The sequence below is a fragment of the Symphalangus syndactylus genome, chromosome 1 (assembly GCF_028878055.3).
Source record: "Symphalangus syndactylus isolate Jambi chromosome 1, NHGRI_mSymSyn1-v2.1_pri, whole genome shotgun sequence".
NCBI classification, from domain to species: domain Eukaryota; kingdom Metazoa; phylum Chordata; class Mammalia; order Primates; family Hylobatidae; genus Symphalangus; species Symphalangus syndactylus.
Genome location: NC_072423.2, coordinates 82,925,778 through 82,951,732, shown reverse-complemented (window position 1 = coordinate 82,951,732; position 25,955 = coordinate 82,925,778). Strand labels below are relative to the sequence as shown.

Here is a 25,955-nt window from a genome sequence, read left to right as displayed (position 1 = left end):
TGCCTAGGTTTTCTTCTGGGTTTTTATGGTTTTACATATAACATTTAAGTCTTTAATCCATCTTGAATTAATTTTTGTATAAGATGTAAGGAAGGGATCCAGTCTCAGCATTCTACATATGGCTAGCCAGTTTTCCCAGCACCATTTATTAAATAGGAAATCATTTCCCCATTTGTTGTTTTAGTCAGGTTTGTCAAAGATCAGATGGTTTTGGATGTGTGGCGGTATTTCTGAGGCCTCTGTTCTGTTCCATTCATCTATGTATCTGTTTTGGTACCAGTACCATGTTGTTTTGGTTACTGTAGCCTTGTAGTATAGTTGGAAGTCGGGTAGCATGATGCCTCCAGCTTTGTTGTTTTTGCTTAGGATTGGCTTGGCAATACAGGCTCTTTTTTGGTTCCAGATGAACTTTAAAGTAGTTTTTTTCCAATTCTGTGAAGAAAGTCATTGGTAGCTTGATGGGGATGGCATTGAATCTATAAATTACCTTGGGGAGTATGGCCATTTTCACAATAGTGATTCTTCCTATCCATGAGCATGGAATGTTCTTCCATTTGTTTGTATCCTCTTTTATTTCATTGAGCAGTGGTTTGTAGTTCTCCTTGAAGAGGTCCTTCACATCCCTTGTGAATTGGATTCTTAGGTATTTTATTCTCTTTGTGGCAATTGTGAATGGGAGTTCACTCATGATTTAGCTCTCTGTTACTGGTGTATAGGAATGCTTGTGATTTTTGCACATTGATTTTGTATCCTGAGACTTTGCTGAAGTTACTTATCAGCTTAAGGAGATTTTGGGCTGAGATGATGGGGTTTTCTAAATATAAATCATGTCGTCTGCAAACAGGGACAATTTGACTTTCTCTTTTCCTAATTGAATATTTATTTCTCTTTATTTATTTCTCTTGCCTGATTGCCCTGGCCAGAACTTCCAGCACTGTGTTGAATAGGAGTGGTGAGAGAGGGCATCCCTGTCTTGTGCCAGTTTTCAAAGGGAATGCTTCCAGTTTTTGCACATTCAGTAAGACATTGGCTGTGCGTTTGTCATAAATAGCTCTTATTATTTTGAGATACGTCCCATCAATACCAAATTTATTGAGGGTTTTTAGCACGAAGCGCTGTTGAATTTTGTCAAGGGTCTTTTCTAAATCTATAGAGATAATCATGTGGTTTTTGTCTTTGGTTCTGTTTATGTTTATGTGATGGATTATATTTATTGATTTGCGTATGTTAAACCAGCATTGCATCCCAGGGATGAAGCCAACTTGATCTTGGTGGATAAGCTTTTTGATATGCTGCTGGATTCGGTTTGCCAGTATTTTATTGAGGATTTTCGCATCGATGTTCATCAGGGATATTGGTCTAAAATTCTCTTTTTTTGTTGTGTCTCTGACAGGCTTTGGTATCAGGATGAATGTGGCCTCATAAAATGAGTTAGGGAGGATTCCCTCTTTTCCTATTGTTTGGAATAGTTTCAGAAGGAATGGTACCAGTTCCTCTTTGTACCTCTAGTAGAATTCAGCTGTGAATCCTGGACCTTTTTTGGTTGGTAGGCTATTAATTATTGCCTCAATTTCAGAGTCTGTTTTTGGTCTATTCAGGGATTCAGCATCTTTCTGGTTTAGTCTTGGGAGGGTGTATGTGTCCAGGAATTTATCCATTTCTTCTAGATTTTCTAATTTATTTGCATAGAGGCATTTATAGTATTCTCTGATGGTAGTTTGTATTTCTGTGGGATCGGTGGTGATATCCCCTTTATCATTTTTTATTGCGTCTATTTGATTCTTCTCTCTTTTCTTCTTTATTTGTCTTGCTAGCGGTCTATCAGTTTTGTTGATCTTTTCAAAAAACCAGCTCCTGGACTCATTGATTTTTTGAAGGGTGTTTTGTGTCTCTATTTCCTTCAGTTCTGCTCTGATCTTAGTTATTTCCTGACTTCTGCTAGCTTTGGGATGTGTTTGCTCTTGCTTCTCTAGTTCTTTTAATAGTGATTTTAGGGTGTTGATTTTAGATCTTTCCTGCTTTCTCTTGTGGGCATTTAGTGCTATAAATTTCCCTCTACACACTGTTTTAAGTGTGTCCCAGAAATTCTGGTATGTTGTGTCTTTTCTCTCATTGGTTTCAAAGAACATCTTTATTTCTGCCTTCATTTTGTTGTTTTTCCAGTAGTCATTCAGGAGCAGGTTGTTCAGTTTCCATGTAGTTGTGCAATTTTGAGTGAGTTTCTTAATCCTGAGTTCTAATTTGATTGCACTGTGGTCTGAGAGATAGTTTGTTGTGATTTGTGTTCTTTTACATTTGCTGAGGAGAAGCACTTCTTACATTTCTGATGTGAAAACTGTTTAAACACTATGGCATCCTAGTTTAAAAATTACATATTAAGTGGTCCAAACAGACCGTAAAGTTTTCAGAAAGCAATATTCATATCATACACATTGAAGTTAGTTTCGACTGGATATTATACGATACTGCTTATTTAGGCAAGATAGTGTTTTCTTTTAATATTGCAAGGTGTGATGTACTAAAGAACTTTTATGTTGAAGCTTTAAAAAGACAGAAATAAGAGAAACCCAAACACATTCTGACTGGCTGTAAAAGTAAGAATAAATAGTACTTCCAAAGCATCATAAAATGGATATAACAGCAAAAAAAAAAAAAAAAATGGGTAAAAATGTTATCGTCGTTTTTTCTTTGTTTCCTCAAGCGGGAAAAAATAGTACTTTTATCATGGTTGGGACATAACTTCTAAAGAAAAACAAGTTTAGAGCTTTCTATGTATTTTCTATTTCTTTCTTTAGACAATGTTACCACGTGGTCTGGTCTAATGCAGCTCTGACACATACACACACACACACATCGCCGACCAGGATATGCTGTGCTATTGCTTTTGCTTCTTAGTGTGAATATTGAAACGCCACAGGGTCACCTTCAGCTCTTTGGACACTGGCTTCCTGTGTGTCCTGCTGTGCATATAGGGCCTGCTACTGTGGTGTTTCCTCTGAGTCCCACAAGCTGTGCCATTTTTGTACGAATTGAGCCAGATATTTTCTACATGGCATCATGGTCTGCCACTGGAATTTTACACAGAAAAGTTAGCAATAAGCATTTTACTACTCATTATTATTTATATGTTGCTATGTAATAAGGCACCCCAAAGCTTAATGACTTCAAATCACAGCCATTTTATTGGGTATGATGACACGAGACAGCAATATGGGCAGGATGAAGAAGCGAGAACTCGTCCATGATTGACATGGTTTTGGCTGGGACAGCTCAGCTGGAGCTAGTGGAACCCATTGGCCTCATTCGCACGTGGGGCCTGGTACTTGCTGTTGGCTGGAATGCCATGGGTCTCTTCCATGTAGATTGTGTTTCTGCCTGTGGCCTGTCACCCTCCCATCTCTCTGTGTGGTTACCCTCCTTAACAGGAGATTCTGGAATTCTTTATGCGGAGCTGAGTTCCGAAAGGGAAAGTAGAAACTGAAGACCTGAGCTCAAAAGTCCTAGAACATAATTTCTGTGACATTTCATTGATCAAAACAAGCCACACGGGCAACCCAGATTCAGGAGTTAAGGAAACAGACTTCACCTCTTGACAGGAGGGTGGCAAAGACCTTAGAAAACGGGCATAGGCATGACCATTGGTGGGCAGTTTTTATCACTGTAGCACACTGCTTTTATGGGAGATGTGCAGTGGCCTTTGAAATGAACAGCTGTACCCAATATCATTTTGCTTTGAGTAAGGCAGGAGCATGGATTTTAATTTTTCTCTAAAGTATTTCCTGAAGGAAAAAAAAATATATATCTGTTCGTTTGTGGTTATAATGTTTAATTACTTTTAAAAGTTTAAAATTTTGATATAATCTCCTCCTCCTCATATAGCTTAGCTGGTTAACTCAGCAGGACTAAATGCATCTATTTCTATTATATTTTTCTCCCCATTTGAAAATAGACAAGTCACCTGTACTAATTTTCTATGATAAGACGTGGAGACTAGGTTATATATCTTTGCAGATAAGCACGCTCAGAACTCAAAGAATAAAGTTGAAAGTATGTTGTTTCAGTAGGGAACAGTGTGAAATAATAACCCACATTAGTTCTGTGTGTTGGAATGTTGTTGTGGGGGTAGGAAAAGTACTTATTTTGCGGTTAAATTATACAAGTCTACTTCCTAATGTTTCTGCTACAGTAACTTCTTTTTGTCTTACCACCTCGAATCCATGTGTTTTGTGATGTGCCATTATCTTGCTTTAAGCTCTTCAGTTTCTTCCATTGGCTGGTAGAAAACAGTGAAAATTTCTTAGTGTGACATTTATGAGCCTTGCCTGGTTCCAGCTGTCACTCATCATGCCCCACCTCACGGTCTGTGCCCCAGCCAATCAAACTGCCTGTAATTTTCTCAGATGGCAGTCTGGGTCAGACCTGCAAGGCTGCTCGTTCAGTGCTCTCTGTTGTAGCTGCCTTTGGTCCCTGACTTCTTTTACTCTCCCACCTCCCAGAAAACTTGGTCCAAGAACACTGCTTCTCTCTTTAACCTTAGCTCGATACTGAATCTTATGTGAATCTTCTTGATAATCGCCTCCTCTTATGTAGAAGTGACTGTTTTATCCTATGTGTGCTAATTTCTAGACCTTCATAAGTTTTATCTTTGAAGCTATAGTATACTCCTGCATTTAATTACTTACTTATCTTTTTCTGTGGCTGGACTGCATGTAAATATATCTTTTTTTTTTTTTTCTAAATCCTCTCTTCCTAGGACAATGTCTGGCACATGTTTGGTATTGAAGAAATGAGGCTTGCTGAATTAATGCACATATGCCAAAATCCCTTTTGATAGTGAGTCTTCCTAGTAAATATTCTAGACATGTTCTAAGACAGATGCATAAGTATTATCTCAGCATGGATTATCCCTGTATGATTCAGAACAGATTACTCATATATGATTCTCTTTTTTATTTTGTTTTTAATTGAGACTGGAAGCATGATGAGAAGGTGAATGTGATCAGTCTGAGGATGTGCTCGGCTAGATTTCTCCAGGGTAGATTTTCTCCTCTATGCCATAAAATAACCAGCAGACTGTTTAAGAGCCACCAGGAACTCCAGTTTTTCTTTCAGAAGTCTGTTAAGACATAATGTTTGATGAACTTGCTTTCCAAGGCATACATTAGTTGAGTGCAATTATATAAAGGAATGTTGAATCCACAAGCCATATTGCACTGAGTATGTTCTGCAGAAATGTACCTTGATATGCCACATAACACCCATACACATTTGCGGGCCTGCACTCATTATCGATTGAAAACAATCTGATCAAAAAGTGACAGTCTCGATTGCGATTTTCATTTGATCTTACAAGTTATTTCCAAAGGCCACGGTGTTGGCAGATTTTTTACTCCTGTGTCTCCTTCACCCTCTACAACAGACTTAGCCTCACCTTTTCATGGAAAAGCACAAGACCCTCAAATCATTGTATTGTCCTAATGGCTTTCAAAGAATTACTTCCTTCGAAGTTATTTTCCTCTTTTTTTAACTTACGTTTCTAAAGCTAGAGTCAGGATAGTTGATTCTGGTGCTGAAAAAAAATCAGTTAATAACCATTTTTATAAACTTCTACACATTTCTTTGGTGTAGGGTTGGTGTCGTGGAATATTGTGCATTTGGAGGTTAGAAAGAAACTGGTTCACTTTTATTTATTTATTTTTGAGGCAGGATTTCACTCTGTCGCCCAGGCTGGAGTGCAGTGGTGCGATCCCGGCTCACTGCAAGCACTGCCTCCCGGGTTCAAATGATTCTCCTGCCTCAGCCTCCCAAGTAGCTGGGATTACAGGCACGTGCCACCACGCCCAGTTAATTTTTGTATTTTTAGTAGAGACGGGGTTTCACCATGTTGGCCAGGCTGGTCTCAAACTCCTGACCTCAGGTGATCTGCCTGCCTCCCAAAGTGCTGATATTACAGGTGTGAGCCAACATGCCCAGCTGGTTCACATTTTAAATATGCAACTTTTTAACCAAATGATTTTGGGCAAGTTTCTCCCGTTTTTCTTTTTTTTGAAATGGAGTTTCACTCTTGTTGCCCAGGCTGGAGTTCAGTGATGCGATCTCGGCTCACCACAACCTCTGCCTCCCAGGTTCAAGCGATTCCCCTGACTCAGCTTCCCTAGTAGCTGGGATTACAGGCATGCGCCACCATGCCCAGCTAATTTCGTGTTTTTAGTAGAGACGGGGTTTCTCCATGTTGATCAGGCTGGTCTCAAACTCCCGACGTCAGGTGATCCACCCGCCTCGGCCTCCCGAAGTGCTGGGATTAGAGCCGTGAGCCACTGCGCCCGGCCATTTCTCCCCTTTTTCACCTGTTTTTTCTCAGTTATAAAATATTATTTATCCCTGTAGATCTCTATTCACCTCGAAAGTCAAGATAAAACTTTCCATTTGCTTCCCAGTATATATTTGGACATTTTACCATAGTGAACTTACCCATGCCTGTTTTTCAGTGTGTTCATTTGTATTACTTTGGAAAAGCAATTATCTTCCCATCCTCTTTGTTGTCTTCTGGTTTCTACTCCCTATTTTTCATTGAGATTTTCTTCTGCCCTCAGGTAGTACATGCTCATCCATCTCCATTGTATATCAATAGGCCTTTGAAAATAATCCTAGCTGTAAATCCTGACGATTAAATAATTCAGAATTATTTATTCATCTGCATCATCCTGATATATATTCCTATGTTGCCCACACTGTGTTCAGTGGTAGAAACACATGCTAAATTATGCAGGTACATTTTCTCTTTTTTTTTTTAGGCAGAGTATCACTCTCTTGCCCAGGCTGGAGTGCACTGGCACGATCTTGGCTCATCTTTTTAATCTCTCTCTTTTAAACAAATGTGTTCACCCTCAGATTTGTTGTCATTTAGAACAGGTCTTCCTATTAGAAATATAATAATTTTCCTTCATGTGGAATCTTCAATACAAAAAAAAAAACAGAAAAACACGTATCAATGGTTTGCATGTGTCATGCTGATAGTTGGAGGGCAGCTGATATTAGAAAAAGTGACACTATATTTCTGAACACAAACCTTGTTTCATCTTAGAATTTGGTGTTGAACCAATTTTGTACCTCATTGCTATAAACCTTATGTATCTAATGAGTTGTTAATATGTGATTAACTGCCTTGGCCAAACTCAAAATCTTATTCACCATACAATACACACAGAGAACTTATTTTTATTTGTTCAGTCACTCCTTTAATCCTTCATTTATTTCACAAACATTCATTGACACTTACGTGGCAGCACTCTTATAAGAATAGAATATACCCTGTTAAATCAGACATGATACTTGCTTTTGTGGAGCTTATGCTTTAATGGAGAAACAGAAAGTCAAGCAAAAACTCAAACTATATAACTTTAAGTTGGATATGTGCTAATGAAGGAAAATGTGGCACTGTAAGAAAAAATAATAGGGAGTTAAAGGATAAATAGGAGTTTGGTGGATGAAATTTATGAAGGGCCGAAGATTTCAAACAAAAGAAACTGATGCAGGAGGGTGCAGCTTTGGAGTCAAGAATGAAGTTCTAGGAGATAGCAAGGAAATGGTAGGAGAGGAGGTCAAAGTAGGTAGGGTTTTATATATTATCAATGGGAAAATATTGAACAACCCTAAGCAGAAAGGCAATGATAGGAGGTCAAAGTAGGTAGGATTTTATATATTATCAATGGGAAAATATTGAACAACCCTAAGCAGAAACGCAATGATATATGTGCATCTTCATTACAAATTCTTCTATCATTAGTAGACCTGTTTTCAGGCAAAACTTCATGAGAGAATAGTAACAAAGAGAAAAAAAGCGATGTTCTCAGATTATCTCTAACTCGCCTGATGACTTTATGTTAAATGACCTCAACATTTTGTGAGGCTTTTCCTCTTATAAAGTAAGGAGTTTAGATGAGGTGAGGTGTCCAATTTCATTTAGCTTCAATTTCCTGTAATTTGACGGCTGTCAAGTCATGCTTTGATTTGTTCTGTTTGTGAGCCAGAGTAACTTTAAGGCAGTATATTAACTAGGAGAACTATTTCTTTACTTTTAAACTTCAGAATTATGATGACAAGTATTTTAAAGAGCATTTAGAAAGTAGACAAATGAAAAATTTTTAACATTTTGGAATGCTTCTTGTATTTCTTTTTGAAACCTAGGTTTTTGGTGGTAGTGGTGATATTTATTTTTGCCAAACGAACCATTCCATGTAATTTTGTAGCATTTTGGGTTGATGAGCACCGTAAGTCTAGTATTCCCATATGTGTTAAAATTTATCTTTACAATTAATATATTTTCACTGAATTATTTAATTAAAAATTTTTTTTATTATACTTTAGGTTTTAGGGTACATGTGCACAATGTGCAGGTTTGTTACATATGTATCCATGTGCCATGTTGATTTTCTGCACTCATTAACTCGTCATTTAGCACTAGGTATATCTCCCAATGCTGTCCCTCCCCCCTCCCCCCACCCCACAACAGACCCCGGAGTGTGATGTTCCCCTTCCTGTGTCCATGTGTTCCCATTGTTCAATTCCCACCTGTGAGTGAGAACATGAGGTGTTTGGTTTTTTGTCCTTGCGATAGTTTACTGAGAATGATGTTTTCCAGTTTCATCCATGTCCCTACAAAGGACACGAACTCATCATTTTTTATGGCTGCATAGTATTCCATGGTGTATATGTGCCACATTTTCTTAATCCAGTCTATTGTTGTTGGACATTTGGGTTGGTTCCAACTCTTTGCTATTGTGAATAGTGCCGCAATAAACATACGTGTGCATGTGTCTTTATAGCAGCATGATATAAAACTACGATTTCCAATACATGTTCAGTGAGATATTATTAGGCATTACCTGAAAGGGATTTCTGGAGAAAGAAAGAATTTCTGGTTAAAAAGAGTTGAGCAGGTTTTCCTAGAGCGATTCTCTCGGTCTCTAGGATGGAGCTACAGCATAAAATATCCTCCAAATTTACTTCACAAATTAGCCCTTAGATTTCATGAATTACTTATAATTTTTTTTGTAGACCATAGTTTCTTTGCTCTTCAGTATTACACTTGCTTATGTGAGTTTCTAAAACTAAGTTTAATTTTAAAAATTCTTAATTTTATATTTATATTTTGAATTGTGTTTAAAATTAAGTTTAGTTAAAAGCTAGGTTTTTATTTCTACCTACAAATTCAGTGTCCCATCAATAGAAAAAAATTCTCAATAATATTTTAAAGTTACTTACTTTAGTCTTTGTCATTAAAGAATAAAATTTACCTGGCAGAAATGCCCCAGAAGCTACCTATGGAGGAAATATAAATATTATTATTACCTACTAATAGTAATATACAAAATAGTCAATTATGTGTATAGAAGTTAAATATATATAAAAGTTAAACATTTATAAATGATACAGGACTCACGTGTTTGTATGCTCTGACTGCTGTGCAGTCACAGTCTGATAAATTGATAAACAGAGTTTGCAGTAAAGAAGGAGTTTAATGATTGCAGGACAGCTGAGTGAGGAGATGTGAGCACCCTCAAATCTGTCTTTCCAGAGAGTACTTGGTTGGGGTGAAGGGATTGTAGAGGACCACGTGCTGGATAATTGGGGTCACTGGCTGGTTTGGGTTAGGGGGATTAAATCACCAGGATGTGGAAACTTTGCCCTTTAGTGAGTCAGCTTCTCCTGGAGCCCTTCGGAGGAGCTGATGTCAGTAGTTTCACTGGTATGTAGGATCTGAAAGAGTACCTCAGAGAGAAAACTTAACATTTCACAATGCTCAAGTTGTTATCTATGAGTAGTTAAGTTTAACTATAATCTTGTGACAGGATATAAATGATTGTGGGGCTGTACCTAATAAACAATTATGAGGAAGCAGGACAGATAGCAATTTAACTTAATGTTTAAGGCTGGATGTGCTGGAAGCTTATTTTTATTTCATCCCCTCCCTCCTTTCCCAAATAATTTTATAAAGATTATAGGGGTGGCTTCATTATATATATATATATATATATATAACTTCTAATATTTTATCAGCTAATAAAAGCTCAAATTTTCTAGACATTTTTGTTGATTAAGCTAATAAGATGGCTTTTACCAATGGATCTTGAAATGTGGTATGCTAAATGATTTTCTGTTTTCAAAAAGAATTGTGCATGATCAATAATTCACTAAAACAGTAGGCAAGTAAACTATATCACTAAGACAGTAGGCAAGTAAACTATATTTTTAAATTTACTAGTGGTGCAATCTTGTGCAAGTCACCTGACACTTTATGCCTTAATTTCTAAAAGAAAAAAGAGAACTTCCTAAATTACAGAGTTGGGTTCAAATATGAATGAGAAATGTAAATATGAAGGTATTGGAAATATTAGAAATAGGAATATGAAGGTATATGCTATAGTGTTAGTGACTGACATGTACTTAACTATCATTGACAAAATTATTATTCTTTTCTTTTTTGAAATAATGGAGACATTGTAGAGAAGATTTTGTTAATTTCAGGTGTTTTAACTCTTTATTCAGTAAGTTCTTTGTAAAAATTTATAGGAAGAACTGAAGGGATATAAAGGGTTCATAATAAACACAGCAGATGATTTCTGATCCTTAAATCCAGAAACTCGGCCCTAGTCTATTTTACTTTCTTATTTCTAGCAAACTACCTAGAAAAAGTTGGAGAACGGCACTATTTTTTTTATTGATCTCAGCTTCAAAAATTTCAAAATGTAGTTTTTCATTAGTAGTAGTAATTCAAGCTAGAACATATAATATATTCAACATTACACTAAGTGATTTACTTTTATATAAGTTATTTCATTTAACCTTAAGAATACTTCGTGGATATATTTATATGTATTTTTACAGATTAATAGATTGTTATTAGCAGAGGTTGGGTAACTTGCCCAACTCTGATACATTGCTAAGGAGTGATTGACGTATAATTGAGCCAGGTTTCTTCTAAATACTATGCTCCACTGTAAATACATGAGATTACAGGTTAAAGTTTGAGAATTACTTCTAAGTAATAAACAGCTCACTCAATTTTAATATTGATTCTGGTAAAATTCTTTATAAAGGGTTTAGCATTCTTTATAATGTTTGGGGTTGGGTCAGGGAGAAGATAATGAAAAGAGAACAGAGCAGATAAGAAACATTTTGCACATCTGACTTCCAAACTGATCCTCTAAATAGATTTTTTTATGCTATCTCACCAAATTGAAACTTTTTGATGCATATAGAAACCAAAAATATTGTATTAAAAATATTGAGAAAGATTGAGGAGAAAGAAAATTTTTTTCAAGAGAATCAAACTATATTATTTAAGGTATATTTCTGTGTGAATCTTGAAAGTAGGGAAAGAAATATGTCAGCAAAAATACTACAAGTAATTTATTATTTGTCACAAAAACATTGATTGATTAATATGTAGCAATCACTAATCTAGGATGCTCTTGCTCTGACTTATATTCCTTTCCCAAATATTCCAAACCATGACCTTGTATTAATAAAAGAAGACATTAAAGTAGTATATTGATAGTTTACAAGCACTTAGAATGTACATTTTGAAATTTTGTGGTGATCTGATGAGTGACCTTGAGTCTCAAAATTAGAGAAGTTTCTAATAATTCTGGATTAAATAAAATGTGAAGGGAGTTAATCTTGAAACAAAAGGAAAAGAACTCATCCATACAAGGAAACGACTTTGTGATTAACACCTGACTTTTCATCAGAAACAATGATAGTCAGAACACAATGAGATAGCAAATCCAAAGTGCTGAAAGAAGGAATAAGTGTCTTGTTCTGTTTATGTTACCAAAGTTGTAATGTGTGTAGGATTTATATTTAAAGGGGAAAAACTTTAAGAGGAATTAGACATAGTCAATGGAAAGAATACGACCAATAAGGTGTTCTAGATCTGGCTTGGTTAGATATAACGCGTTTAACTTTGGATAATTCAGGAATCCTTTGCAAATCTTTGTTTCTTTGCCTCCAATATAACTGGGCTGGAGTCAACACTAAAAAGCTTGAACTCTCAATATTGTGTATATCTGTTATTTCAAGTTATCTTTGCCTCCGATATAACTGGGCTGGAGTCAACACTAAAAGCTTGGACTCCAAATATAGTGTATATCTGGTATTTCAAGTTATTATATTTTATGTTTCCTTCTTGATGGAAGCTTGTCTTATTTTGTTCTCTACAGTCTGTATTTTTTTCTATTCATAGTTCTGCAGCAGTTGTTTTCCAAATATAAAAATAATTCTTTTGTGCTGTGTGAAAATATGCATCCTTTTATTGAAGCTGCCAGACAGATGTGTTATTTCAAGTGGGAGACTATGATTTTTCTCTATAGATGATGGGTAGGGTTTTGTTGTTGTTGTTGTTGCCATTTGTTTGTTTGTCTAACTTTACTAGTAGGTAGATTATTTGAATGACTGATCTGATTAATCATCATTCCTTCTAAATCTGTCTCCTTCGTTCAGGTCTCTCATCTGAACACATTAGAAATTCTCAATACAGTTGGTATCGTGCCCAGCTAAATCCATCTGATTTTTATTTTTAAAAATGGCAAGTTGATGTAACATTTCATCATACTATATAAAATAGAAAAATCAGAACAAAATGTAATTGACAGTTTTCTGAGTTTCTTTTAGTCTTAAGTTTTGAAATTGTTTTTGTCTATTTTTATTTAGGGTCTCACTCTGTCACCCAGGGTGGAGTGCAGTGGTGCAATTATGGCTCACTGTACTCTTGATTTCCTGGGCTCAAGCAGTCCTCCCAACTCAGCCCCCAAGTAGCTAGAACTACAGGTGTGTGCCACCACACCCAGCTTTATTTTTTATTAAAGAAAAACAATTGTAGATCTTAGCTTTCATTATGTTGCTCTGGCTGGTCTTGAACTTCCAACCTCAAGTGATCCTCCCACCTTTGCCTCCCAAAGTGCTGGGATTAAAAGTGTGAACCACCTCACGAAACTGTTTTTTTAAATTATCATTATAATACTTGATAAAATAAAATAAACATCTGAAAATGATGCTGACGTAGTTGGGTGCTGGCTTTAAAAAGTCCATTATGTCTGTTTTCTAAGGTGGCACTTAAACACATGCACACACGCACAGACTGGGTGGCTTAAACAACAGATATTTGTTTTCTCACAGTTCTAGAGGCTGTAAATCCAAGGTCAAAGTGCTCCTCTGAGGACCATGATGGAATGATCTGTTTTAGGCCACTCTTCTTGGCTTGTAGGTGTCTGCCTTCATGCCGTTGTAATTCTGTGCATGCATGTAGCTGATTTTTACCCCTTTCCAAATTTTATTTTATATGGACATCAGTTTTGTTGGATTAGGACCCACCCTGAGGGCCTCATTTTAACTGAATTCTTATTTAAAACATCCAAATATGGTTACTTTCAGAAATACTAGGCTTTAGAATTTCACCATATGAATTTGGAGAGAGGGGAGCACAGTTCAGCCCATAACTAACACACGGTAAGTAACTATTGACCAAGTTACTCATGTTACTCAAGAGAGATAATTCACTTTGTTAATACAAAGCAATTTTTTTCCTCAGTAGGTGTAAGAGTGTGTCACACAGAAGTAGCATTTTAACATATAAGATGCGTAGCTGAGCTCTAAATATAGGAGACAGTATGATAATTTTTACATTTCAAATTCTCTGCCTGCATTAGAATATTTTTGCAGAATGTGTAAAACAATCTAATGAATTGATTGGAATGTGTGGGAACAAGAAATATGGTTGTGGTATTTACATAAAGCTTTTATATAGTTCCTTTAAAAATATAATTCTCATTTACCGATTTCCCTAAGGCAATGGGTATATTTTGTTCTATTATTTTTGATCCCTTGATTTTTCTGACTATGGTTCACAAAAAAACCATAAGATAAAGTACCATCCTGTACCTTATTTTCATGTGACAGTTTTTTTCTGCTAAATTAATATTTTTTATATTTTTATTTTGTATATATTTGGTATAATTCTGTTAATATTTTATATATTTTGCATATTTGTATATTAGATGCAGATGCCTTAGACAACATGAAAATATGTTTGAACATCCCTATTTTACGAAGGAAGAAAGATAAGCAAAGCACATGATTTAATAGATTTTAGAATTAACTAGTAAGTTACACGAGTTTCAATTTCCCAGAACTCTAATATATATCCCTGCATTCTTATCATGAAATATATAGAAAACACCATTTTGTTGCCTATTGTTACATTTATTTATATTGTACACATAATCTCAAAGTTTATATTTTGCCACCATTTATGCATGAATTTTTCATGACAAATATTCCTAAGTATTCCCATTATAGGTATCTGTTTCCCAGAATAGTGGTTTCAGCAAGTCGTACTGTTATCCAACTGTCAATTTACTTATTTATTTATTTTATTTATTTTTTCTGTTTATTTTTAAGGCTAAGTGCGAGTGGAAAAGAAAACAAGAAATCTGTAACTGGTTGTGATTAATTAGTTTTGAACACCACTACATTTGGACTAGCCTGCTAATTTATTTTTCATCTATACTTACCTCATCAGCACTCCCTAATTCTTGCTTATCTTAAGGAATTGAAATTTTCACCCAAGCTTTAACCTAGTTAGAAATATATTTTTCTAAAATTCAAACTCCATACTGTTGAGGCCATACCTTTCTGAAATGCAGTAATATTTTCACTACTGTTTAAATCCAAACATTTCTAACTCTGTGTTGCAGATATGGATATGAAGAGGCCTACTGCTACAAGTTTATATAGGCTGGGTATTTTGCACTTTAGTGACTGATTACTGTTTCTTTAGGAATGGACGTATTTGTCTTGTTCTCTAGTTACCATTCATTGAATTGTTAAATGTGTGGTCAATATTGTATATGAGCTATTCAGATATGTGTGACGTGCACGTGCACAGGGATCTTTGTCCTTTGTGATTAGTATAACTGTGCATACCCATCTTTTTGTGAGTCTCTTGGTCATTCAAACTCAGCTACTCATCCTGTACTTTATCTTCATGCAACAGTTTTTTTTTTCTGCTAAATTAATATTTTGTATATTTTTATTTTGTATATATTTGGCATAATTCTGTTAATATTTTATATATTTTGTATATTTGCATATGAGATGCAGATGCTTTAGACAACATGAAAATATCTTTGAAAATCCCTATTTTACCAAGGAAGAAAGATAAGCAAAGCACATAATTAATAGATTTTAGAATTAACTGGTAAGTTACACAAGTTTCAATTTCCCAGAACTCTAATATGTATCCCTGCATTCTTATCGTGAAATATACAGTAACAAGGAATGAAATTAAAGTATTAAAGTATCTTAATCTATCTAATTAAATGGTAGTTTGAAAAGGACTGTAATGTCTTTTGACATTGAAATAAAGTGAGTTTATCTTGAGATTCCATAAGATAATGAAGAGCTGGTAATTACATCTTTACATTTTATTGCTATTTAAATGGCAGAATCTTCATTATTTCTGCAAGAGGTCACAAGCATGTTCATCTTAACTTGACTATTATACAAATAAGGCTTTATTAATACACCTATAGAAGTAGCCAAATCATTCATTCCATGACTAGGCAATTAAGCAATCCTGTTAAGCTAAAGAAGTAATGACTCAAATGTGTTGGGTAAAACCGTAAGACACAGTGTCAGCAAGGTGAAGTAACTTCTCTTTAGCACTTTGCCTAAATAACTTTTTTTTTAAAGAGACATATGCAAAAAAACATGAATGTATCGTGAATTAATTTGTGCATGGTTTCCCTATAAAATAGTCACAGTAGCAACCACAATTATGGTAAATTAAAAGTTGTAAAACTAAATGTTTTTAGATCAATAGTTTTCTCTTTAATGCTGTTTTCAATTTAATGCTGGCCTATTTTTCTGGGCTTCCATACAGACTTTATAATTAGCTGGATACAGTGGTTGTATGATTAATAAAATACAGACTGTGGTGCTGCCATGTTTGCATTTGAATCCTGCCTCAGCCACCCAATATGGTATGAATGACGTCAAGTCAGAACCTGCGTTTTCTCATACAGAAAAATAGTCATAGAAACATCAATCTCATAATGTTGTGTGTTGGTTAAATAAGAAAGTTATGTAAAACTGTCAAAGCACAATAGCTACATATAACAGGCATTCAAGTATTAGTGCCTATATTCTGATCTCTGTTGCCCTCACTTTTCTATTCCCCCAAATGATAACAGAAGCTACATTTAAAATCACTATTCCACTCTACAATTTCTGTTGTGGAAAAATAGAGAAATCTGTGTTTTCTTATGTAGTAACTTTTATCTGTATATCTTCTTGAGTCTCTAGACTTGTATAATTTTCATATATACAATTAATTTGACCTCCGGTCTCTACAGATAGTTTATCAACACACTGCTACACATAGACCCAGGTCTTTGATTTCCACAATGTGTGTGTCTGCATGTGTATTTATTAATATGTTTTATTTTCTGGCTGTTGAGTTGATGGGAGAAAAGTGAAGAAATCATAAGTAAAATTTTTACTCCACGATAAGGTGCTGATTTTTCTTTTAAGGAGTATACCAATATAACTATTTAAACTTGGAACTATTAAGCTATCTTTTTTCACTTTTTTGTAAGTATCTCAAGCTGAAATGACTGTCAGCTGGATGAGGAACATGCCAGTATATGCTGCCAATTTTAGATAGTTCATATCCCAGGACTTTTTTTAAATTGTCTATATGCCAGTCTTGAGAAAATTTCAGTTACTTGCAGAGTTTTCCTTTGTGCAGAAGTGAACTCAGTTCAGATATTTTGACTTCACTACTAAAAGTGTGTAAGTCAGTTTTCTATAACTGGAGACAACTGACTCAACTTTTAAAATAATCCTAGGTGTCTCTAGGATTACTATATATTAACACAAAAAGTGTTATAACCACATACTACAATAACTACAATAACTAAAATAACATAAAATTACAAACAAATTCATGGCACTCAGATTTAGTAGGTATGTATGGCCCTTACACATTTATTTATCCTAATAATTTGTTCTGATGGCAAAAAGGTACCCAAGTAGGAAGAATAATGTTAGAAGGCATGGAGTAATCTTGCATTTTTCATTATAATTTCATTTTTCATATATAATTTTGTTTTTAATGCATAGTTACCATGCATTAAAAACCAACCTTCTTTTTAGCCTCTTTAAATAAACACAGTTAACACAATCAAGATGGCAGAGATTTTCAGGGATCACCTTATCAAGTTGCCCATTTCTAAGAGTATTTGGAAGCAGATATTACTAAAAACAGTAGTTAGGGTGCCATAATTGCCTTGAGGTAATATTGACTGTAAGTATCTTCAGTGTCCAGAAGTTTTCCTGAAAAATAACTTCAAATATAAACTTCACGTGATAATTTATTTTTTTAATTTACAATAGTTTATTTTTGTTTCGTTGTTTTCGGAAATGGTTGCGATCAAGGTGACACATGCATACATGATCAGAGAGGCAGTTAATTAGGACAATAGATGCCTGAATCAAGATTTGCTGTTGTTTGTGTTTCATATGTTGCAAAAATAATATATTCACAGCAAAGTTTTTGATGGTTTGGCTGTCAACGCTATGGATGTTATTACTGTCCCTCAGGCTTTGCTGATGAGTCTACATGTATCAGGTTGTCTCCTTCCTCTACTTATCTTCCGTCATTGCCGCTCTAATAGGATCGAAGTAATTGTAAATCTCTCCCATTGAGTTATTTTTTCAAGTTTTGAAATTTTTAGTGTATAAATTGTTAAGTTTTGATAACCTACATTTTAGTTTATTTACTTATTTTCATGGTACATATTTAAGACATACATATATGCCATGAAATTATTACTACAATCAAGCCAATTAACATATCCATCACCTTTCATAGTTTTATTTTTATGTGATTGGCAAGAGCACCTAAAAAATATACTTTTAGAAAATTTTCAGTATAGAATACAATATTATTAACTATTGGTATCATACTATAGGTTAGATACAACTTACTCATCCTACATGACTGCCAGTTTGTACCCTTTGATCTGCTTTTTTTCGTTTCCTCTTAATCCTTATCCCTGATGACCACCGTTCTACTGTTTCTGTATACTTGGCTTGTTTTTAGATAGCACATAGAAGTGAGATCATGAAGCATTTTTCTTTCCATGTCTGGTTTTGTTTCACTTAGCATAATGCCATCCAGGTTCATCCATATCATCAAAAATGGCAATTTTAATCTTTAAGATTGAATACTATATGCATAATATTTATATTATTATTACAGAGTATATAAGATTATAATATATATTATAACTATATATCATAATTTGTTTATCCAATTGTTTTCATAGCTTGGCTATTGTGAACTATACTGCAATAAACATGGGAATACAGATGTATCTTTCATACACTGATTTCAGTTCCTTTTGGTGTATACCCAGCAGGGGGATTGTGGAGTCATACAGTAACTCTGTTTTAAATTTTTGAGGAACCCTCATACCATTTCCCAAAATGGATGTATCAGTTTACATTCCCACCAGCAGTGAACATGGGTTTCCTTTTTCCACACCCTCATCACACTTCTCTCTTTTTTATATAATAACCATCCTAACAGTTGTGAAATGATATATTTTTTTGATTAACATTTTTCTGATTAATGATGTTGAGCACCTTTTCGTACACTTGTTGCCCTTCGTATGTCTTTTTTAAATAACGTCTATTCAGATACTTTGGCTATTTATCAGTCGGATTGTTTTTTGACATTGAGTTGTGTGAGATTTTTATTTCACATGTCAACCCCTTTCTGACATACAGTTTGTAAATATTCTCTCCCATTCTGCAGGCTGTCTTTTCATTTTGTTGAGTGTTTGCTGTGCAGAAGCTTTTTATGCACTGCATTTTGATGCAGTCTCACTTGTTTATTTTTGCTTTTGTTGCCTGAGCTTTTGGTGTGATAGCCAAAAAACCATTGTCAAGGCCCATATCAAGGAGTTGTTTTCTCTGTGTTTTCTTCTGGGAATTTTACACTTTCAGGTCTAACACGTAGGCCTTTAATCCACCTTGAGTTGGTTTTGTGTACAGTCTAAGATAAGGGTCCAGTTTTATTCTTTTATATGTAGATAACCAGACTCTCACTGTTGCTTCTTCACCGGATAACCAGACTCTCACTGTTGCTTCTTCACAGGAACGATTCTTTGCCCCAATTTTGGCCAAGTACCTTCTACACCACCTTCAAGTCTAAGTGCAACAGAAAATGCACCTTTTCAGGAAAGACATTTATTGTTCACTCATAATTCGCTCTTTAATAGACATATGCAATAGAATATACAGTTCGCAAGATTAAAAACAAGGTTTATATTGCTTCATAAGAAGCAAGCACATTTTTGAAGCACAGGGCAATTCTTGACAATCAAACCTGTAACTCATTATGATTTTTAAGTTGTGTGAGATGTGGATACTCAGCATTTTCATGATGAGCCTGTGCTTTCTTACATTTTCAGTGATGAAGAAGACATGCCAACAGAGGGTTAGTTCCAGATAAAATGAAATGTTCCAAACAGTATGTATTGTTTATTTGAATCATCTGTGGGGGAAGGAAAGATAATTTTCCAAAGGACATTCCTCCTAAATTCTGTCTTAAAGTTGTTTGTAAGTAGAAGATTGAGTTTATATTACATTACAAGACTATAATATCTTTATGAAATTCACTGTGCAATCTTTAATCAAATAAGCAAATGCATTATTTATTTCCAAGTTTGAAGCACACATTCTCTTCAGCTGAAATGCCAATTCTGGAGGAAAACATATCCAATTATATATGAAACTGAAGGCCATTTTTACTTTTTATTATTCTTGTAGCATTTAAAGACCAAAAGCCTGTCTTATATCTAGTTGCATGTTTTCAGGAAATATGCTTTTGGAAACTATTCTCATGAATATGAAATTAACCTCAATAAATAATTTATTTTTGAACTCTTATTTCTTGCTAATTAAATATCTTTGGCCAAAACATTTTTAATCCTCCTATTTGTTCTTTGAGAAATTTTGACAATAAATTCAAAACTTTTAATGGAGAATATTTAAAAGGTCTTCTTAGAATAAAAAAAAAATTTACTTTTTTTCTTCATCAAAGTTGTGTATCCCTATATTTCTAATGTTTAGGACATAAACAATTAGGTGTGATTATGATCACTAAATAACTAAGAACAGTATACATTTTTAGATTTCAGGCTTTAAAAGCAAAACACTTGTTAGAATTTTATGGTTAAATCATGTTCTTTGTACCATGAAAGAAAAGAAAGTCATCGTGTTATATATCAAAATATAATAATGAGGTATCATCTCTCTCAGAGATCTCTGAACAACATCATAAAACCTGAACATGTTTCTTTTCAGTAATATTTGATGAAGGCATCAAAAACTTGGAACAAAATAAGATTAAAGAAGAACAATAGCTTAAAAATTAGGTCTAAATTCTAGTTCTCTTGCTTGTGGCAAAACTTCGGTCAAGTAAGTAACCCCTGATTTCTCGTTTTCTTCATCTATAAAGACAGAAAAATTCAATTCATCCTACTTTGCCAAACTCTGTGAGAAAGCTGCATAACTTTGAAATTTTGTGGTAGCATAGAATTTTTTAAGCATCTAGATTATTAAAAATTCATTTAAAAATTAGCTATTTTTTGAAGTACAAATTCTAATAAATTCTATAACTTTGAAAAAATAATTTTTCAAGTTTGGAAAACTTCAGGCTATGTGGCTAAATCAGAGGGCAATACGGCATGTATACACCAATATATATCAAATTTTTCTTGTAACATTTTAGAGATTCTTAAGTTTTACAGAAGCTTATTCACAAAAAGGGTTGTTACAAATTCAGAAATATATCCTTCAGCCTATTCCATTAATTGGAAAACATTATATAATCAGAGTCCCACCTGTCCAAAGTACATAATAAAATATAGCATCCTGAAATAAGTATTTGTTATTTTTATTGCTTATGTTGTGAAATCGAAGCTTATTGCAAAGTAAATCAAATAAATTATTCTGTTCTGTGCTTATAAAAGTGAGATTTCAGACCCAATTTTAGATAATTTGCCATCATCATGGAAACGGAAAAGGTTGCTAAGTCAGTTATTTGTTCTTTCTTTCCCTTCTCCTGGGGGTCCAGTAAATGATTATTGAAAAAGTGCTTATCAAAAAACTATTTTGAGCAACATAATTTAGAAGCAATATTATTAAGACACAAGCATTTTTAAGAGAGTTGTGAAATATGCATAGAAATGATCAATAAAATCAAAATGTGTGAAATAGCACACAATAGTATACTTGATTGTTATGGGGGTGCAAAGTTAAAGTATTCTAAGGTGAGTGTGGAGTTCTGGAAAGTACTTTTTGGCCATTGACGAGGACTTTGTTTCAATGAAGGAAGCAAGAAGGGAGTGTTGAGGCAGGGACACTGGGCATCATGTTGAACAAATAGTAAAGACCAAAGACAGATTCTGGAAAATGGATGGCCTCTTGAGAGAAAAATTATGTGTGTGCTACCAGCTTGACTTATTACTCTTAGATAAGCAACTTCTAAATAAATGAAACCAAATTTGATTATGTTAGGGATTGCCTGGACAGAGACTTGGATTTTGGAGAAATTCAGGGCATAATTTTCTTGAATTCAAATCCTGTAGATCATTGATTCTCAAAGAGTGGTCTTTGATCCAACAACATCGGTGTTACATTGAGACGTCAATTCTTGGACCCCCATATCTGTTGAATCAGAAACTCAGGAAATCTCAGCAGTCTCTTTTGCAGCACGTCCCCTGGGTGACTCCATTGCACAGTGGAGTTTGAAAACCACTGCTGTGGACAAATAACCGAAGTCCCTCTAAGGCCCTCTGGCACTAGCTGTGGCAGCCCGTTAATTGTGGCTCCTGCAGGACCATCCCTTGTTCGCTCTGTCTATTAAAGTTTAGTGGCAGATGGAAAGATAACAAATGATAGGGTACAATTTTGTATCTAAACCATAATCTGCGAAATAATCTATTTTCAATCTTCTAACTAGAAGTTACTTCACTTGAATTTAAGCTATTCTAAATAACAACATTTTTCTGAATTAAGAAGACATAGAGTCAAAGGGCCAGGCAATCAGTTACTAATTAGTGGCTAGTTAACAAGAAATAAATAAAACTATTATCAGAATGTCATTTACTTAGGCAAAGCATAGCCAGGTAGGTAGATCATATTAGAAGGATTATAAGATGAATAACTACACATCTATTCTGTAACACTAGAAATTATGAAAATGACAAAAATTTAATTATCATTGAACAAATGTTGTAAGATTCCTTCACAGTGGTTTATCTTCATTATTGGAAGAGTGCTTTAGTACAAACTTTCTAGGCTCAGTTTGGCAGAATTTATCAAGAATTTAAAAAATATGGCCACTGACACAATAATACGGTTAAACAATCATCTTAAGGGAATAGAAATCTAAGCCAAGAACTAAAGAACCAGGAACTGAAAAGGCAAAAGGGACTAAGTGATGGAAAGAGCAAGAGGGAGAGATGTGAGACCTTGCACCAAAGATAAAACTTAAAACTGCAACAACGAAAAGTATAGATAGACTCTGTTACCTGAATATGAACATAAAGGAAAAGTAACAGTCAAAATTTTGTTTGGAATAATAGAAATTTTGTAAAAACAGGAGAGTAAGAAAAGGAAACTGATTGTATAGAATGTGAAGTGTGATTGTGGATTCCTCTCTGATACAGAGAGTTCATCAAGCACTGACAAATAATTGTGTGTGTGTGGATAGACTTAAATTCCCACAAATCAGCACCATTTATTTTATGGCCACATGATGCCATAATATATAGACATAAAACTATGAAATCATAAAGCAAGAAAGGAAATTATACATGGAATTGTCAACTTTGTCAAAATAAAAACATGCCTAGAAAAAATGAAAAGTTAATTCAGCAAAACAATGCATAAGGCTGATTATGTCACACCGGCAGATTCATTGGTAATTACATAATAATAAATATTATTAGTATCATTATTGATTTGCAGCATAGTGTTGAACAGAGCACTCTCTAGAGCCTGACTCACTCACATGAACCTTGATCCCGTCACTTTGTGTGAACTCAAGTAATTTAGCCTCTCAGAACCTCAGTTTTTCCATCTCTAAAATAGTGATAAGGTAATGCCTTTCTTTAATCAGGGCTAAATGGATAAATTATTTATAGGGGTTGGGAAGGTGCATGGTGTTGTAATTACTCAATAAATAAAATATCCAATAAATTTTTTAAAATAAAATTATAAAAATTATGTAAGGTTTATAATCATAAAAATACTCGAATCCAAAGATATTTACAACACAATGATGTATTCCTTTTAAAAAATACTAACATTTAGGTTAGCTAATATTTGGTGTCTTATATATGAACAACAATAACATAAGGCTACATGTGAAAGAACCAAGTGGATATCCACTTCAATAAGAGTGAGGGGTCAGAGGAAGGTAAGTTTGTGCTTCGTGATAAATAGTGTTGCACAGAGGCAAGTTCAGGGACGTTTCTTAGAGGAAGTAATTTGGGCTTTATGGAAGACTAATTGTAAAGTAAGGTTGAGAGCAAGGGTATTCAAATGCTGAAATATGATCCATGCAAAGTATGAAAATGTAAAGGGTTGTCCAGGTGGCAATGTGCAGAGTTGTGGCCATTCGTGATGGCAGATATGGTTTTGTTTGCCATCTCTAGTTGAGTCTAGTACTGCTGATTTTGGCCAGACTATCCAGGAATTTGATGATCCAATTAATGAATCTGGTGTCGGAGTTTAAAGATAGAATTAGGTTTTAGGAAGACTAACGTGGCAATAGTGTGTGTTAAATGAGCGACAGGAAAGAGGAATTGCCCTACAGAAGGCCTAAAAGCCCAGAAACTAAAAACGCAAGGAATAGTGATGGAAGGAGCAAGAGGGAGAGATGTGAGACCTCGCACCAAAAATAAAAATTAAAACAACAAAAAAAGTATAGATAGACTCTGTTACCTGAAAGCAACAGTGAAAATTTTGTCTGGAATAATAGAAATTTTGAAAAAACAGGAGAGTAAGAAAAGGAAACTAATTTTATAGAAAGTATGTTAATTTGATTTTGGATTACTGAAATGACAGCAGGCCATGGGAATGAAAGGAGCTAAGTAGCAGAGGGAATTGGTGATATGAAGTTTTAGATGGAGTGGCTTCTGATTCATCAAATAAAAATAATAGTTGAGATTTCAGAGGTAGAAGAAAAGAGAAAATTTGAAGGCAGAAGATTAAAATTAATTACCCAGGGTTAGAAAAAAATCGTAAAAAAGAAGCCAGTAAAGATGGTGGGAAAGGGCTCATGAGTAGCTAAGATAGGGATGAGGGAGGACAAAAACCATGGTAATGTGGTTATATAACATGAGAATAATATGGAAGGAAGGGTAATTATTTTAAAGAAGAAAGTGAAGGAAAACAGCAATAGGTAATGGTGAGGACCAAATACTGCGAACAGCTTACAGTTTGCTGAAACTGAAGGGACATTGGGATTGACCATTGTGAGGTCATTATGATTGCTAAATATAGTGCATTTGGTGAATACAAAATGTAGAGGGTGAAAAAAGCAATGTATGAAAATATTTAAATGCAAGAAAGAATAGATTCAGGCATTTGGTAAATGTAAAATATAGTAGGCACAAAATGCATAGCAGTGCATAGAAACAGATAGATAAGTATTAATTTTTTTGTTCAGAGGCACTCAGTTACAAAAGAAATTATGTTCGCTGTTGCAATTATTATCAGCATAATAGGAAGAAATATTATGCACCCTGTATTTTGAAAGATGGGAGCATTTGAACAGTTGAGAGTAGCTATACTTCAAAGTAGCTATCATGGGAATGTTTCGGGGGTTAAAATCATTAATTAAGTAAAATTTATCAAAAATTTGTCAAAGTATTGTTGGCATTAACAGACAATTTAATTTTATGAATTATGGCTTGTCTTGTAATTCTATGTACTGCGTCAAATGTAAATTTGGCTAAACAATGTTTCAGATTTTACTATTAGCAGTTACTCTCTAATGTTAGGTAAACATTTATAATGTTTTCAATTATTTGAGTTTAATTTTGCAGGAGATTGATTGAAAAGTTTAGTGTGCTGTAAATTTCCGTATTGCACAATAAGAGGCAGTTTTGAGAGGCTAAAATATGTAGATACATTTACTTTCACAACTTTTTAGACTTAAGTCACATTATATTTATTCGATGGCAGTAGGAAAATAGTTTGTTGATGCCATGTAAAACATACAGAGATGTGTGTTTATACAGATAGTATTGTTGATAAATTGATGAGCTTTATTTTATTTTTGTTGGGCTATAACATATTTTTAACCTGTCCTCAAAATATAAATAATAACAAGTAAAATGAACTTGTTAACAAGTATAATAATCTTTTTCACAATGGCTGAAAAAAATTGAATTATTTTTGAGATTCATAATGTATGCTTCAAATTTGGAAGAAGATACATACTTTGGGATTAGAATTGGCTAGATATAAAATAGTTGGCAGATATCTAGACAATTATCACTGTCATATATTGGTTTCTTTTGTAATTGGGTACAATACATGAATATTGGCAAATTGGGTAAATAAGGTCTTCCACAAATACAAATTTAAACATATTTGTACCAATTTAATAGTTTGTTGGCCTCTTTATAGGTACCTTTGCAAGGCCAAATTCTTTATCAAATTATTTATATAAAAATGAATAATTTTTATAAATGGCTAAGATATTTGAATATTTGAAGAGCATTTTCGTCTACCCCTTATTTATATGAACTAATATATTTTGGTAGCCTCTGTTTAGATCAATTTCATCTACTCGTTATTTATATATA

General features: G+C 34.2%; 1 long non-coding RNA gene across 1 annotated transcript in view; it reads left to right on the top strand.

The window, feature by feature from the left end:
* The window catches only part of LOC134732028 (uncharacterized), a 104,539-nt gene extending 84,912 nt beyond the window's left edge, over positions 1-19,627 (top strand). Inside the window, exon 3 of the long non-coding RNA XR_010114872.1 lies at positions 19,542-19,627. This is a non-coding gene — a long non-coding RNA (uncharacterized lncRNA). The remainder of the gene's footprint in view (positions 1-19,541) is intronic.
* Positions 19,628-25,955: the final 6,328 nt, after the last annotated feature.